The sequence below is a fragment of the Podarcis pityusensis genome (assembly GCF_964106645.2).
Source record: "Podarcis pityusensis genome assembly, chromosome: 1".
Taxonomy (NCBI): domain Eukaryota; kingdom Metazoa; phylum Chordata; class Lepidosauria; order Squamata; family Lacertidae; genus Podarcis; species Podarcis pityusensis.
In genome coordinates this window covers 13,901,499-13,919,162 of record NC_138028.1, presented here as the reverse complement: position 1 = coordinate 13,919,162, position 17,664 = coordinate 13,901,499, and the positions used below count along the sequence as shown (strand labels likewise).

Here is a 17,664-nt window from a genome sequence, read left to right as displayed (position 1 = left end):
TATGGGCAATGATCCTGACTCGTTATGGTGCTTTATAAATGGATTACATCATTCTTTTGGCTGTCTGCTGAAGCAACAAAGTTGCCAGCTCAATTTTTGCACTGGATTTCTGTCATTCTGCAGCCCAACCTCCCCTCTCTACTCACCCACATGTTACAAGGGCAGATCGCTTGTGTTTCAAATTAATAGCTGCATTTTTAAAAGCTTAAAACAAGAAAGCCACGTTTTATGTATAAAATGTATCTTAAAGGAATACCAATATTCAGTTGAGCAGTATTAAACAGAAAGTTCAATCCCACAGAGGTTCATGTCTCCTGACCATTATTAATAATTTTTATGACTAGCCAGTGAGAAAGTAGAGAGTACACTTGTCAAATATGCATGTGATACAAAATTTGGAAGAACTGCAAAGGCAATAGAGGATTTTATATACAGTTTGAGAAGATACTGATAGGGTAGAACTCTGGAGTGCAATGGGTAATTTTGGGTGGCTGTCATTGTAAAGAGGAAATGTCAACCACTTGCACTCAGACAGTTATCTACCTACCTACCTATTTATCTAATATATTTTCCTGATTTTCTTTAGATACTTGGAGCTTCCCTGAGGCAAGATGGGGAGGAAAGGCACACATCGCTGCAAGCAACACAGATAACAATTGAAGAATGCAAGCTTATGCTCACTGTTTTTAGTAAAGAGAGTCTATTTTCTTATTTTTTTTTTAAAAAAAGAAGAAACTAATGCTTAGCAAAGCACATTGCAATACTTCAGACTCGGTGCTCATACTAGCCTATTGAATCAATTTGTGTTTTCAGGAAGGAATGTGTGGTGATGAAATGAACAGCTGTTCTCAAACCACATATGAAATTGCCTTATAGCAAGTCAGGCCATGGATTCAGTGGTGGCACAGCTTTGCAGGGTACCAGGCAGAAATCTTGCCCAGACTTGCTATCAGATATTATTTTAACTTCAGTTGCTGACTATTGAACCTGAGACCTTCTGCAAGCAAAGCAAAGTGCTCTGTTGCAGAGCTACTGTGTCTCACTATAGCTCAGTGGCAGATGACTCAGGGCAGGAGCTTCTTCACAGAAATCTAGACACAGAAATCAAGTTTCACATTTCAGCGGGGGCTACCGTTTTTCAAAAGATGAGATAATCAGGAATTTCAGAGAGAAGCATCATTTTTAAAACCAATCTTCTAATGCAGTGTACTGCATTAGAAACCTGGTTTTAGCTTTCCTCTCAAATTAAGTGGGGGGGGGGGCATACACACATCAGATTGCTTGAGAGAATTGTGGGGCTTCCAGAAGGGGGGGGGGAAATATTTAAAATCTAGAGAAGGCAGCCCTCTCAAAATATAGTATTTCACAAGAAATGACAGGATATATATGGATTCTGAAGAAGGAGGAGTTTGGATTTGATATCCCTCTTTATCACTACCCAAAGGAGTCTCAAAGCGGCTAACATTCTCCTTTCCCTTCCTCCCCCACAACAAACACTCTGTGAGGTGAGTGAGGCTGAGAGACTTCAGAGAAGTTTGACTGGCCCAAGGTCACCCAGCAGCTGCATGTGGAGGAGCGGGGAAGCGAACCCGGTTCACCATATTACGAGTCTACCGCTCTTAACCACTACACCTCTAATGCCATGTGTATACTGCCTCTGAAACCAGTGATGGGAGTGTACAGGTTGCAGAGTAGGCAGGAGTGTAATGCACAGCCCCAGAACGTGCTCAGTCACAACAGGATATTGAGTGTTGGTTGGAGGAGAAAAACAGAAAACCCGGGAGTATGGCCAGCTGGCCCCTAAACCTGAGGACTCCTGTTTGGAGATGAGAATACACTCCAACTGGGATGCGTAGCCTGTGGCTCTCCAGATGTTGCAGGGAAACAACTCCCACCATCCCTGACTCTTGGCCATTCTGGCTGGAGCTGATGGAATGCCTTCCCATCAGATGTCACGGAGATAAGTAACTATAAAAACTTTAGAAGAAATATGAAGGCAGCCCTGTATAGGGGAGTTTTTTAGTGTTTGATTATGTTTGTATATATGTTGAAAGCTGCCCAGAGTAGCTGGGGTAACCCAGTTGGATGGGCAGGGTACTAAAAATAAAAAATATAATTATAATTATTATGGGGTTTGAAGTACAGGAACATTTGGAGAGTCACAGGTCCCCTTCCCCATGCTACAACATTTTGTTGAAGGTCATCACTTGGAGGGTCCCGCTTGCGGTGGTGGTAAAATCTTGGTAATTTGCAAGGAAGTCAAAATAATGCCAAAATTTGTAAGCATCTTTCTGTCGGCTCTTGCCTAAAGAGAAATCTGAGAAATATTTGAAGGAGGTGGCAGTGTGGGCTAAACCACAGAGCCTAGGATTTGCCGATCAGAAGGTCGGCGGTTTGAATCCCCGCGACGGGGTGAGCTCCCATTGCTCGGTCCCAGCTCCTGCCAACCTAGCAGTTCGAAAGCACGTCAAAGTGCAAGTAGATAAATAGGTACCGCTCCGGCAGGAAGGTAAACGGCGTTTCCGTGTGCTGCTCTGGTTCGACAGAAGCGGCTTAGTCATGCTGGCCACATGACCCGGAAGCTGTACGCCGGCTCCCTCGGCCAGTAAAGCAAGGAGTGCCGCAACCCCAGAGTCGGCCATGACTGGACCTAATGGTCAGCGGTCCCTTTACCTTTACCTTTCAGGGAAGAAAATACATGTAGGTATTTTGAGAACAGCGTAATCGCTTTTGATAAGATTTGTGATACTTTTCAGGGTGACTTTGTGCATCTTTGTTTCTGCTGCCAGCACATTAGACCTCCCCCACCACTGTGTAATAGTGGGAGTTACTGTGGAAATGATCGTGATCTCTTTGCTGTGCCTTTCAATAAAATCTCTGAAAAATATTAGCTCAGCACTAAGTGGTTGCGTTTTTTTTAGTGGGGCAGTGAGGAGGAGGAGGATTTATTGATCTGGTCAGTTAACAAGAATGGCAGCCATCAATGGTATTCTGCTGGTGAACAATACCATCACTCCAGGCGCCTGCTTATTACACTTAAGACAAGTCCTGATTGAATGGACTTCATCTAGCCCAGTATCCTGTTTCCAACAGTGATCAGGAAGACCAGGAGCCCACAATCAAGTCCAAGAAAAGGAAAACACAAAATTATATAATAAAATACTCATAAAAGCATAACCTAGAATATCCACACACACACACACACACACCCCAGCTTACATAAGAATCCACACCAGAAGCAGCGACTAAAAACTTGGCTGGATTATTAACATTTCCCAAATGCCTGGGAAAATATAAATGTTTTGGTCTGTCCCTCAAAAAATGACAAGAGTTGGTGCCAAGTGAATTTCCCTGATAACTGGGAGCCTACTACATTACTGTCAATTGTTACCCCACATTTCTCTCCCCCCCCCCCGCCATCACTTTCCTAACTGCAAAAGGTCCATTTTAAAAAATGGATTTGTTGTGTGAGAACTCCTTATTGAACAAACTTTAATTTCTGGTATGCCGTTGAATCCCTCTTGCAAAACAGTGAGAGTTAGGAGGTGACCTGTCTCTGGAGTCAGTGCGTGCTCAGTCCTTTTGTCAGAACTCTTGAGCATCTTGGATATAAACGGCAACTTCACTATCATCTTGAGGGTTTAGAAATTGCCCCGTGTTAAGAGCAGAGTCCCCAGATGTCTGAAGTGCCTTAATTGTGGGGTATACAAAAACATTGATTTAAGCCAGTTCACCAATGCAGATAATTCCTCTAAGCACTCATATTTCTAACTTTCTACATACAGAGTTGTTATACTTAACAAGCATCAACTTGGACCTAAGCAGTAGGGAGGGAGGCATGCCAAAGCCACAAATCCTTTTGCTTAAAAAGATTGGCTGGCCTGTGTTAACATTGCCATAGTTATTATGTGATATAAAGAAGAAAATCACCGCAACAGATGCTCTCGAAGTGTTTTGTATTTCCTCCTTTTCCTCTTTGCAATTTAATCTTGAATGTATGCAAAGAGAGGCTAAAATCTTGCTGAGAATGTTGCTTCCATCTGTCTCCTCCACTCTCCTCCTAGACTGAAATGATGATCCAAGAGCTTTGGGTGACTGAAACTATTAACTAGAGTCTAACAGCAATCTGGATTCGCCATGTGCTTCACTTCAAGCCCTTTGGCAACACAGCCACAGGTGAGAATTACATAACCGGTTTTATCCTAAATTCTGCTTATGCACAGGCTTGGCTCATCCCCTGGGCTGTTTGGGGTTGCACTGTGGAAAAACACGTTTGGAACATGTAGTTTGACCTCCAAACCACACATGGCTGATCCAGCCCAGGATATGAGCTGACGGACAGCTATAGGAGCAACTTCGCCCCAAGCCTGATCGGTCACATTTTCAACATCCATTAAGGTAGTTAGCCCTGGCGCAAAGAGAGTAAATTAAAGGCAAGCAGGTTAACCGTGGTTTACGCAGTGGATTAAGCTAATGAGACCCTAAAATAATGATAGAAATAAACATCAAAAGGAAGCCAACTTGGAAAGTGTCTTCCAGGACCCAATTTAAGCTGGCTGTGATGGTGACAGCTTATAAATGAAAATGACAACGTAAACAGAACGTATGTGTGCTGCCTTAATTATGGGGTGTGTGTTCAGGTTCCTAAACTGTCCACATGCTTGCCTTCATCATCTCCGACATTTTGTTTCTCAACACATTGCTCCTTGTGCAGGCGAGTGACTGCAGACAGTGCCTGCATGAGATAGCTCAGGTGGTAGAGAATGAGACTCTTAATCTCAAGGTTGTGGGTTCGAGCTCCACGTTGGGTGAAAGATTCCTGCATTGCAGGGGGTTGGACTAGATGATCCTCGGGGTGCCCTCCAGTTCTGTGATTCTATGAATGTCCCATGCTGTTGTTGGACATGCCTGGGTTATCAGCAGATGTGCACCTGTGCTGACCCCAACATCCCACACACTCCAGGCTTGCAATGCATTCGGGTTGTTACCTTTTCTGCTTTTTATATAAGATCTCACTACAAGCTGAGTTAATGGTAAATCAAACTCGATATCTGTATAGTGAAAAAATCAAACTGCCTAAACAGACTTCCGAAATCATCTGCTTCAGTCGGTGGAGCTTGCCTTTTGAGAGCAATCAGGTACCTTCATTGTACTTGTTTTTGGCACCTGCTAAAATCATTCCTGTTTAGACAAGCCTACCCAGATGCTTAGAAATTTGAGGTGACTTTATTCTGTTTCCGTATTTTGTAGTCAGGTTGTGAATTTTTCTTGGTTTTACCTTTTGTAAACTGCTTTAAAGTTTGATGGGGGTTTTTTTGTTTGTTTGTTTGTTTTACAACCAAGTAGCAATGTTATGGAACAGATAAAACCAAGCACCGAATCTGGAGGCTACAGGATTTGGTGCCCTCCCTGCTGAATTGCAAGAAATCACTACTAAATTGCGCAAACCTGGCTAGGTCTGGAATTGCACGTATAAGCGGGAGCTGTATGTATCATTAAGAGCAAAAGACAAACCTGCTGGTTTAGGCCAGTGGCCAATCTAGTCAGGCATCCTGTTCACACAGTGGCCAACCAGATGCCAGCAGGAAACCCACAAGCAGGTCCTGAGAGCAAAAGCGCTCTCTCTCACTCCAGTTTCCAGCAACTGGCATTCAGAAGCATGAGCATGAAATTTATTACGGTCAGAGACCAGCTTGAGAAACACAAATGGAACTACAATCCCAATAGCAAAACAAACATTTATAACAATATACAACAATGGATTTTAAGTTTAAAAGTGCAATACGCATTGTTGTTGTTTAGTCGTTTAGTCGTGTCCGACTCTTCGTGACCCCATGGACCAGAGCACACCAGGCACTCCTGTCTTCCACTGTCTCCCACAGTTTGGTCAGACTCATGCTGGTAGCTTCAAGAACACTGTCCAACCATCTTGTCCTCTGTCGTCCCCTTCTCCTTGTGCCCTCCATCTTTCCCAACATCAGGGTCTTTTCCAGGGGGTCTTCTCTTCTCATGAGGTGGCCAAAGTATTGGAGCCTCAGCTTCACGATCTGAAGAAGAAGAGGAGTTTGGATTTGATATCCCACCTTTCACTCCCCTTCAGGAGTCTCAAAGCGGCTAACATTCTCCTTTCCCTTCCTCCCCCACAACAAACACTCTGTGAGGTGAGTGGGGCTGAGAGACTTCAAAGAAGTGTGACTGGCTCAAGGTCACCCAGCAGCTGCATGTGGAGGAGCAGAGATGCGAACCCGGTTCCCCAGATTACAAGACTACTGCTCTTAACCACTACACTACACTGGCTCTCACATCTGTCCTTCCAGTGAGCACTCAGGGCTGATTTCCTTCAGAATGGATAGGTTTGATCTTCTTGCAGTCCATGGGACTCTCAAGAGTCTCCTCCAGCTCCATAATTCAAAAGCATCAATTCTTCAGCGATCAGCCTTCTTTATGGTCCAGCTCTCGCATATAAACACATAAAAACTTTAAAATAGACTACCTCAGAGAAATGACCCAAAGTGGCCCGTGGATCCGGGTTTGGGAATTTTCTTAACAAACTAGATTGAATTGGGGGGTGGTCTGCGCCTACAGATCTGTGCGCAGAATCTGGCGACAATCTGGGTCGTCTTGTGGTCTTTGCCTAACGGAAGATCGAATTTTTGCTTTACCGGGAGGTCAGCAAGCCTCTCCAGCAGGGGGTCAAGGGGTTCTCTACATGCCTGATTGTAAAAGGGACATCTAAAAAATATGTGTTCAGGGCTTCCTCTATCCCCCAATGGACAGGTGCAAATTCTCTGGTCATATGGGACTTTTTTAAAGGATCCTTCCAAGACCGGCGAGGGCAGAGCCAAACATTCAGAAGCAATTATTGCCTCCAACGGTGGCAGTGGAACATGGGCATTAACAGCCATAGCCCAATCTAACAGGAGGGATGCGCATATGTTTCTAAAAAGCTTGGATTTAGCTGGTTGGCTATTCAAAGAGGTAAAGTAGGGTGACCGCTGGATTTGGTTCACCTGCTTTCCCCTCCAAACAACAGGATCAGCAGGGTTGTTTTTGGAGGCAGTTGGATCACAGCCAATGTGTTTCAAAAGAGGGACAACTGGATTCAGGGCTGCTAACCAGTTTGTTCCACAAGGGTTATATACAATTTTGCTGGCCGGGTTCCAAACACAGGCCTTCAGCAGGGCATCTCCAAAACTAGAGAGAGACAGAGAGAGAAGGGGAAAGTCTGGAGGTTGTGATGCCCTTAAGGAGACAGTGCAGAGTTAATTCGCTGTGCCTGAATACGATGCAGGAAGCAGTTCTCACTGTGCCTTCTTGAAGTTTCACAACAACTATAGAATGTTACCAACCTAGATCAGACATCCACCCCCCCACATTTTTAAAAAATCAAAGGGACTTGGTATGTAGGTTCATTTAATTGCTTATAACAATAGCCAGTGCATACAATAAGTGAGCTGGCCAAAAACAGAAGTGCTTCTGGGGAATTATCATATGTGCCCTAGAATAAGAGAATTGGGGATGGGAACTGCTGTTTCTCCTGACGTGGCACCTGTGATTCCAGGACAGCTGTTATAGTCAAAGAGCTTCTTCCCAGGCTGGTTGCTGAAGATCTTTCAAGGCATATTTATGAGCCGAATACCAACTTGAGTATGCTGTTTTAAAAGGCATTATTGATTCCAAGAAGATGAGTAAGCCTGTTCAAGCCACGGAACTTGAGCGACTCTGATGATGCTACATGATGCATTGCTCGCCCGTGGCTTGGCACAGCTTCTGCCAATGATAATGTGTGGTAAATGAAGAGTCTTCTGCTGCAACCAATGGGCAAAGCCCGTGGACATGGTGTGATAATTCTGCAAAACACGTCTTGCAAAATGCACCATCCGTCCTACGCAGAAAATTCTGGGGTGAGTTGCAACTTGCAAAGGAAGCAATCCAGGAGATCGCCAAATGATTCATTTTCATTTTCCCTTTGTGATGCATTTAAAGCTTGCTTGGCCATGAGCACTGGAACTTAAATGGCAAAGTGATACCTGTGTAGGGTTTGGAAAGATTAGACCAGCCTGTCTGGAACTGATGGCAATTGGAGGGCACCAGGTTTGTTGAAGTCTGGATTAGTGAGAAAGGAGAGCTATGCCAATAAAAGCTGGGTAGACATAATCTTCTGAGCTATGGTTTTTGACTATGCCAGATTTCAAACTGGAGGCACTGTCCCCACAATAAATTGATTTTTATTGTAAAATGTTGCCAGTAGTAAATGGTATTTGGGGCAGTGGCGGGGGGCGCGGCACAGGAAGGTAAGGATGGAGGAAGATGTCATTTTTAAAATCTCTTTTACTCATTTTTTCAATATTAATTTCAGTTGCCCACATTTTGCAGCAATTTGCAATTAAAAAAACCCCTTCATGAAAGTTAACCAGCATTTTGGTGCAACTTTCTCGTAAAACACATTTTTATATGCAGGTCTGCAAGCAATTCCCCCTAATATATGCATTTTTGTAAGTTATGTTCACCAATATCTTCATTTTTATGCACACTTTCACCAAATTTATACATTTTTGTAAACACTGGCTGGAGAACTGTTTTGCAAAAGCACAGATTCTGAAAGATAGCTCTATTTGGGTTCACATACTGTTTTTGACGCGGGTGGTGCCATGCGTTAAACCACAGAGCCTAGGACTTGCTGATCAGAAGGTTGGCAGTTCGAATCCCCGTGACGGGATGAGCTCCCGTTGCTCGGTCCCTGCTCCTGCCAACCTAGCAGTTTGAAAGCACGTCAAAGTGCAAGTAGATAAATAGGTACCGCTCCTGCGGGAAGGTAAACGGCGTTTCCATGCGCTGCTCTGGTTCGCCAGAAGCGGTTTTGTCATGTTGGCCACATGACTCGGAAGCTGTACGCCGGCTCCCTCAGCCAATAAAGCGAGATGAGCACCGTAACCCCAGAGTCGGCCACGACTGGACCTAATGGTCAGGGGTCCCTTTACCTTTACCTTACTGTTTTGGAAGGTGAACATTTGATAGATTCAGCTTTAAAGGCATACTGGATTGAATTTCTCCTCCATCTCTAGGGGAAGGTGTAGTTGGCCAAGAAAAGTAAGGCCTTGGGTTTACTCTTGCCTGCTCACTAGTTTGCCCTGTGTGCTTCTAGCATGGTGGCTGGGTTTAGATGTAGGTATCGAAAATCATGCCAGCTTGAGCCCTACTTCCTCCCCATGGAGCCCACCCCTTCCTCCTCTTGTGCACCCAACTAAAGAGGAGACTTCTTGGTTTGTTACCTTACAACCCTTTTCAGGAATTGAGCCTGAACGCATAGAGGCAAAAAGAATATAGGGAACTGGGATCAAGCACATTGCCCTGAAAGTCTACATGTGTCCGTTCTACCTGCAATCTTCCTGCATGGAATAAGTACGTAAAGACATAAGAAGAGTTTGGTGGATCAGGGCAGTGGGCCTGTTTATTACAATGCTTTTGTAATTTAAGATGCATATATGTTTTGTGAAATTTATTTTTTTAATAAAAAAATTAACAACCACAATGAAAAAGACATCTGGGTCAAAGGACAAGGAATTCCGCCCTCCTATTCCATGTACAAGAGCCAACTCAACTGGCACATGGTTCTTATTTAGACAAATGCAACAGGGTAGCGTTCTCCACTGTGTCTAAGAGCTGTAGGCTAGTTTTGATGGCACATTTCTGTTCCTCCTAGCATCTTCCTAATAGAAGAAGAAGAAGAAGAGTTTGGATTTGATATCCCGCCTTTCACTCCCTTTAAGGAGTCTCAAAGCGGCTAACATTCTCCTTTCCCTTCCTCCCCCACAACAAACACTCTGTGAGGTGAGTGGGGCTGAGAGACTTCAAAGAAGTGTGACTAGCCCAAGGTCACCCAGCAGCTGCATGTGGAGGAGCGGAGATGCGAACCCGGTTCCCCAGATTACGAGACTACTGCTCTTAACCACTACACCACGCTGGCTCTTAATAGCTGGGGCCATTGCTAAATTAGGAGCATTGATCTTCGGAACACTTGACACCCTTGAGCATTTTCCAAAGGAGCAGTCAAGAGGTGAAACACAATGTGTTGTGATACCTTCCTTAACTGTTGGGATCTTATAATAGAACTTGGTATGTACAGGACTGACACAATTGTTTGGTTGAAGTTCCAACACCAACTCGATTCCTGTCCCTATTTTGGGAGAAGGAAGGGTTGGTGAAAAGACTCAACGTCCACTGCCATGTGAAATCTGACTCTCTCAAGTGCTCTACTTTACTAGATTTTACTGCATATAGCAGAAGAAAATGTACACAACTCACTATAAAGGGATGGCAAACAGAAGGGAGACAGGAGACATTGGTGCCATCTGCCTAATAAGGCTTCAGAGAAGATGAATGTATAGTGGTACCTCAGGTTACATACGCTTCAGGTTACAGACTCTGCTGACCCAGAAATAGTACCTCGGGTTAAGAACTTTGCTTCAGGATGAGAACAAAAATCATGCAGCGGTGGCATGGCAGCAGCGGGAGGCCCCATTAGCTAAAGTGGTGCTTCAGGTTAAGAACAGTTTCAGGTTAAGTACGGACCTCCGGAACGAATTAAGTACGTAACCAGAGGTACCACTGTATATGAAAACTTTTTAATATGTTTTAATTGCTGAACAGTCTTACTCTCAACAAAAATCAAATCAATACCTCTGCTAAAAAGCCTGTCTAACCAATGGACTTCATAATAGGGCAGGTTCACAGCACTAGGAAAAGTAGATTTCAGGCATCTAGCTCTTTCCATGGTACCAATTTACATCAATTTACAATATATACAGTACTCCACTGGGGCTGCTGAAGTTATTGTTGAAGCTCAACTTTGTAACTAAGTTGGAGGCTATAATAAAGGGATTTAAGAGCACAAAAATAGGTTACTGACAATGCCAATGTTCAGCAGCAATAATTGCTCTCTTGTCAAAAAGGATTATACTGGCAAAAGTAAGCATGACATGTTTGCATCACGAACGGTTAGATGCGTTTAGCACCACAATGGCAGCCTATAGCAAATCCAGATGTAAACAACCTGTTGAGGTTCTGTTAGTGGTCTGGAGACAGGGCAACCCAGCATGTTGTGATTGTGCATCTCCAGGCCAAAGTCAGCAGCTTCTTGGGGCCAGTTGGAACCCTAAGGGTAGCTTGGCAGCTGCAACACCACCACTGTCCATCTGTAGTGGTGGCATTGCAGCATAGAAGAGAGCAGATCAGCAGTTCTTTCCTCCAATAAGATAGTGGATTGCAGTGGCCAAATCCACAAGTCCCTGCCAGTCAGGGATGAAACAGAAAGTTAGTGTCTTTTCTTTGCTAGGACTGATAACTGGTTAGAGAGGATTGGGGACTGAACTTGGCTGTTCTTCCCAACTCAACAGGTAATTGGTGCTTTCAGCGCAGACACTTCTGGCCTATTAGTTGACAAATACACACATCCATCCAGATCAGGACTAACAGTAGGACAATTGACTGATTAAAAGAACTTTTGATTGAATAAACCACTGCTTTTTAACGTAATTAATCAACTAGTTCTTAAATTTTACACAATGTGCATATTTTCTAAAGCTTCAATATAGGAGCCTCTTTTGAGATGCGCTGTTACCAGAAAAAGCCGCTGTTAATATTTCCTTTTTCTTTCGCTGTACCAATAACAGAAAAAGATCTTTCACTTGTATGCTCACTGGGTTTGAGCTGTAGGTAACTGAGCGGGAACAAGACCGTGTGTGTGTGTGTAGCTCCGTGGCTACTACTCACAATGGCCATGTTCTGCCTCTACTTTCAAAGGCAGTGTGCCTTTGAATACCAGTTGCTGTGGAGCACAAGACCTCCCATAGGCAACTGGTTGGCCACTGTGGGAAGAGGATGCTAGACTAGATGGGCTTTCAGCCTGGTCCAACAGGACCGAAGGGTTTTAGATGGTGAGCTAACATGAAAATTTGATATACATGTAGGCCATCTTTGCACAATCTTGCCAGGCTCTTGACTTGAGCAGAACTTAGAAACATGGAAACCTGCCTTGTGACTTTTGTCCATTGATGCCCAGTGTTGTTGACTGTGACTAATGACAACTTTGTAGGATCTCAGGGAGAGAAAGGCCTTTTCCCACCACCTCCTAGTTGTGCATTTTGACTGGAGATGCCAGTGACCGAATCTGGGACTTTTTGCATGTGAAAGATGCGGATAAGCTACAGTCTCTCCTCACAGGTCCACAGGAATTCGTCTAGATTGGGAACATGCTTCTCCCTCCCTATGTATCTATGCAGATGTCATGCGACTGGGAGTCTTGTTTAGGTTGGAGAGCTATGATAGGCAGAGTCTCCTCAGAACTGGAAGGAGGCCAGCGGGGTGGGTGGGTGGGGGAAATAGTCAAAGCAGTCTCATTGCTCAGGGTTTAGGAAACAGGCCAGTTAGTCAAGGTATGCTTGCTTACAGGATTAGCAAAGGCTTTGGGAAAAGCCATTACTCATCACCCGATACTGTTTCCCTACAGAGAATTTCCTACAGGGGGCAATTCCCTGGGACATGTCATGCGTTTTTCTTGCTACTGCCTATCTGCAGCACACCAGTCTCTGTAGCAACTGTTCCAGGGCCCAGAAAATATGCTGCAGGGTATCTGAAACTCTGCTGAAAGATTTGCTAAAGATCACAACAGGCCATCCTGTGTAATCTTTAGGTTAACTGCCCAAGAAGTTGTGTTTACAGCATGGTATATACATTCCTGTCTCAGTGACTGTGCTGGCTTGGCCATGTCCACAGAGCGGAAGATGGCAGGATCCCCAAAGACATGCTCTATGTGACATGAAGGCTGGCAACGTCAAGCCCACCACATAGGAATCCTTTGCAGGTGACTGCAGTGCCTGGAGACAGACAATCAGGTTGTGCATCCACAGGAGTGACCAGAGGAGGAATGAGCACTGGGAGGAGCCCAGAGAGGAGAAACGCCATGGTGAGTCTGCAGCAGCACAACCAGGCACCTTCACCTGCCCCAGCTGCAACAAAACATGTCTCTTCTGTGTTGGTCTCTACAGCCACAGCAGGCGCTGCAATTCTGCAACAGCTTGACCTCACCCCCAAAGGTGCATTCCTCCATGGTCTCCTGAGACAGACAGATGCCAGCAACTAACCAGATACATTAAAAGGAAGGAAGGAAGGAAGGAAGGAAGGAAGGAAGGAAGGAAGGAAGGAAGGAAGGAGTCATTTCAAGGTGGCCCTATTTTGAACTGGTCATTGCGATTCAAAACCCCATGCCACCAGTACTTAAAAATCGGTGAAGTATCCTAGAGATATATTATACAGTCTCCAAGTGGAATAATTATTATGTGCAGGAAAAAAGCAAAAACCCCAAAGGTAGTTTTTCACAACTGATAATCATTCACGTCTGTGTGTTTACACCCAGCAAATTACATGCACAGCAATCATGGGTGTAGCCAGGACTTTTGTTAGGGGGAGCAGAACCTTAGTTATTTTTATTGATTTAGCAGGGGGAGCTGCGCCTGCTGGCCCTCCTTGGCTAAGCCCATGACAACAATCTATATCCCTGCTCATCGACTCATTTTTAACATCGGCTGCCTTTTGAACTGAGGGAAGGCTGGATGCCCAGGAACTTTTGTTTCACCTGCTTACTCATCTCCACGTGAACCGAGATGGGATACACAGCTCAGTGGCAGAATGCCTGCTCTGTATTGCAAAAGGCCCCAAGTTCTGTCCTCAGCTTCTCCAGGTATGATTGAGAAAGATTCCTGCCTGAAACCTTGGAGGACCATTGCCTGCCATTGTAGACAATGTAGAGCTAGGTGGACCTATGTAGACTTATGGTCTTACTGAATTCCTATGAGATGCAGGCAATTGGTTGTTTAATCCTCTCTTCAACACTGGGAATAGCAAACCCCCTGGGCTTTGGCCCTTGATTTAACTATTTATTTTGTGCTTCTATCCTGTATTTTTATCTTGTGAACTGCCCCAAGGTCTTCGAATGCAGGGCAGTATAAAGGTAAAGGTAAAGGGACCCCTGACCATTAGGTCCAGTCGTGACCAACTCTGGGGTTGCAGCGCTCATCTCACTTTATTGGCCGACGGAGCCGGCGTACAGCTTCCGGGTCATGTGACCAGCATGACTAACCCGCTTCTGGCAAACCAGAGCAGCGCACGGAAACACCGTTTACCTTCCCGCTGGAGCGGTACCTATTTATCTACTTGCACTTTGATGTGCATTCGAGCTGCTAGGTTGGCAGGAGCTGTGACCGAGCAATGGGAGCTCATCCCGTCATGGGGATTCGAACCGCCGACCTTCTGCTTGGCAAGCCCTAGGCTCTGTGGTTTAACCCACAGCGCCACAATAAACAACAACAACAATTTGAAGGGTGGCATTGTGGCTTCTTTTAGTGGGGTGGGGTCTGTAGGTCTGCCTTTTATCTGTTTAGCTGTGTTTTTAGGTTTTTACCGGATGTTCTCAATCCATTTTGATGTTAAGAAGCTTTGGGTTCATCGGTAACACCGGCAGTAAACAACAATGAATAAGTCTCTCTTTCTCTGTGTACACTTTTACATGGCTTCGTTCAATTCAGATGCTCTATAGACATGTGTAGTGTGTCACGGTGCAACCTGCCTGCTGCCACAATCCCACTGCCTCCACCACTTGCATGAATTATCCCTGGTCCAGTTTGCACTCCAAAAACTGCTTGCATGTTGAGCAAACATGTGTGTGAATGGGCCTCAGCTGGTGAGCAAAGGGGTTGTGATGAGACACCAGAAACTGTACATAAAATATGCCTCTGGATACCAGTTGCTGAAAACCACGGAAGGTGGAGAGTCTGGCCCATAGGCTTCCCAGAGGCACCTGTCTGGCCACTGCGAAAACAGGATGCTGGACTAGCTGAGACACACGCCTGATCCAGCAGGACTCTTATTATGCTATTACATACACATGTGATTCAGTCCTCCATAACTCTGTTTAATGCCGGGATGGGGGGCATCTGAAGACTGTGTTCCCTTGTGGGCAGCTTCCTGGGAGCCACAGGCCAGTTGGTGGTGTGGCCAGAGGCAAAGGTGGGTGGACTGATCTGCATGACTATTACTTTTGTCCTGTAGTCTATGTTCCAGACGTTCTTACACCTACACATTCACACACACCCTCCATCCAGTAAAACCAGTTACCATGGTTCAAGGACACCAGACAAATGGATTTGGGGAGGATGCAGAACACGGATGGTTTGCCTTGGAGGAGGCGGGGAGAGCAGGGTGCCCTTGGATAGTCCAAGCGCTGGAAAAAGGGGACTTTGGGGTGGGAAGGCTGCTCTGGGCCTGGGAGACTAGGGTGCAGGTTTCTGCTCAGCATGAAACTCACTGGGTGACTTTGGACCAGCTGCCATCTCTCTCTCTCTCTTTTAATAAATGCTTTTTATTGGTGTTTCATTTAATACAAACAAAATACAGTAAAATTCAACAATCATTGCCCCACATTCTTTCCCCACACTCTGCTGAGCATTGACTTCCTTCCCTCCCTTCAACAGGTTTTCTTACGTCAGTTACTTTTCCACAGTTTCTTATTGTATCCAATCCTATCTACATCATGAGGTTTATTTCCGTCCTGCCAGAGTCTTCAAATTTCTACAGTTATTATTTATGCACTCCATAAATTTACTCCAATCTTTTTGGAATATTGCTTCCTCCTCATTTCGGATTCTACAGGTCAGTTTTGCTAGTTCCTCATAATCAACTATCTTCGTCTGCCGCTCCTCTATGGTTGGTAACTCTGGTACTTTCCATTTTTGGGCTAACAAAGTTCTGGCAACAGTCGTAGCATACATAAATAACCTTTGACCTGCCTTTTCTATTTCCTCCCCCATCAAGCCTAGCAAGAAAGCTTCCGGCTTTTTCGGGAAAGCGTATTTAAATATCTTTTTCAATTTGTTATAAATCTGTTCCCAAAACTGTTTCATTTTCTCTCATGTCCACCGGACCAGCTGCCGTCTCTCAATCCAACCTACCTCAAAGGGTTGTTTTGAGGATTAAACGGGAAGTGGCCAAAATCATGTGCATTCCCTTGAGCTCCTTGGAGCAAAATACAAGTGCAATAATAAATATAGTTCAATTTAAATAAAACTGGAAGGAGATGTGGGAGGGGAGCCACTAGTACCGCAGGAGATATTGCGAGTGCAGTTGTGGGTAGCGGGGAAATGGTTCTGGGTATCAAATGCACCTCAGACTCCTTTCGAGCGTGGCTTATTGTACAGTGGTACCTCGGGTTAAGTACTTAATTCGTTCCGGAGGTCCGTACTTAACCTGATACTGTTCTTAACCTGAAGCACCACTTTAGCTAATGCGGCCTCCCACTGCTGCCACGCCGCTGGAGCACGATTTCTGTTCTCATCCTGAAGCAAAGTTCTTAACCTGAAGCACTATTTCTGGGTTAGCGGAGTCTGTAACCTGAAGCGTATGTAACCCGAGGTACCACTGTATAGCAAATGGGGCCTGCAGCAAGATGCTGCAACATGGAATGTTGCAGCGCAGAATGCGTTCTGGTTATGTTCTCCTTCTACTGTTGAAGGCAGTGTGGCTCTGAGCACCAGCTGTGGGGAATCGCAAGTGCTGTTGTGCTTGCAGGGTTCCCAAGAGGCTTCTAGTTGGCCACTGTGAGAATGGGATGCTGGACGAGAAGGTGACCCACTGGCCTGATCCAAGCCTCTTCTTCTGTTATGTCCCTACTTAGGTTGACTGACAGCTAGCCAGCTATGCTCTATTGCATTGCACCTCCCTGCCACCCAACAACCACCAGGCAGAGCCCACCAAGCTTGTCCTGTTTTTGGGCACCCCATTACAATCTCTATAGTTTATTTTTGCCAACAAAGGTCCGTATAGTTAAAGCTATGGTTTTCCCAGGAGTGATGTATGGAAGTGAGAGCTGGACCATAAAGAAGGCTGATCGCCAAAGAATTGATGCTTTTGAATTATGGTGCTGGAGGAGACTCTTGAGAGTCCCATGGACTGCAAGAAGATCAAACCTATCCAATCTGAAGGAAATCAGCCCTGAGAGCTCACTCAGACAGATCCTGAAGCTGAGACACCAATACTTTGTCCACCTCATGAGAAGAGAAGACTCCCCGGAAAAGACCCTGATGTTGGGAAAGATGGAGGGCACAAGGAGAAGGGGATGACAGAGGACGAGATGGTTGGACAGTGTTCTTGAAGCTAGCAGCAGGAGTTTGACCAAACTGCGAGAGGCAGTGGAAGACAGGAGTGCCTGGCGTGCTCTGGTCCATGGGGTCACGAAGAGTCGGACACGACTAAACGACTAATCAAGAACAACATAGTTTGTTTTTGTCCTGCTGCAAACCTTAGGTTCTCCCAGGCTTTCTGATAGCTACCTCCCTTATGTGGGCGTCACGGCGCCGTTTTGGCTACCTGGAGACCCGCACTCTCGCTTTAGCTTCTTCCTGGCAAGGGGAACGTGCGCGGGGAAAGCCCAGGGTGGAGTCTCCCCTTTTAAAAAAACTCACCTTTTCCCCTCTCCCCTCCTTATGCTTTAAGGAGCCACCCTCGGCTTCTGCCAAACCTGTTGAGCAGTTGCTCCCCGCCCGGTGACAAAACTTTTCAGCGCGCACCTGGCAGCAGCTGGGGAGGAGGCGGTGGCGGCTGCAGAAACGCGCA

At 45.4% G+C, this 17,664-nt stretch overlaps 1 protein-coding gene and 2 long non-coding RNA genes across 4 annotated transcripts in view; 1 reads left to right on the top strand and 2 right to left on the bottom strand.

Moving 5' to 3' along the window:
- ASPG (asparaginase) overlaps positions 1 to 2,895 on the top strand; it is a 61,564-nt gene extending 58,669 nt beyond the window's left edge. For both annotated transcript variants that reach the window (XM_080978963.1, XM_080978962.1), the window contains exon 16: positions 587 to 2,895. The gene's annotated coding sequence lies outside the window, so the exon portion shown is untranslated. The remainder of the gene's footprint in view (positions 1 to 586) is intronic.
- The window catches only part of LOC308470514, a 114,653-nt gene that overhangs the window by 1,407 nt on the left and 95,582 nt on the right, over positions 1 to 17,664 (bottom strand). The window lies entirely within an intron of this gene.
- On the bottom strand, positions 5,659 to 17,627 carry LOC308470583. The gene is made up of 2 exons (XR_013982486.1): positions 17,514 to 17,627; positions 5,659 to 6,047 (listed from the first exon to the last, which is right to left on the bottom strand). It is a non-coding gene; the product is annotated as an uncharacterized lncRNA (long non-coding RNA).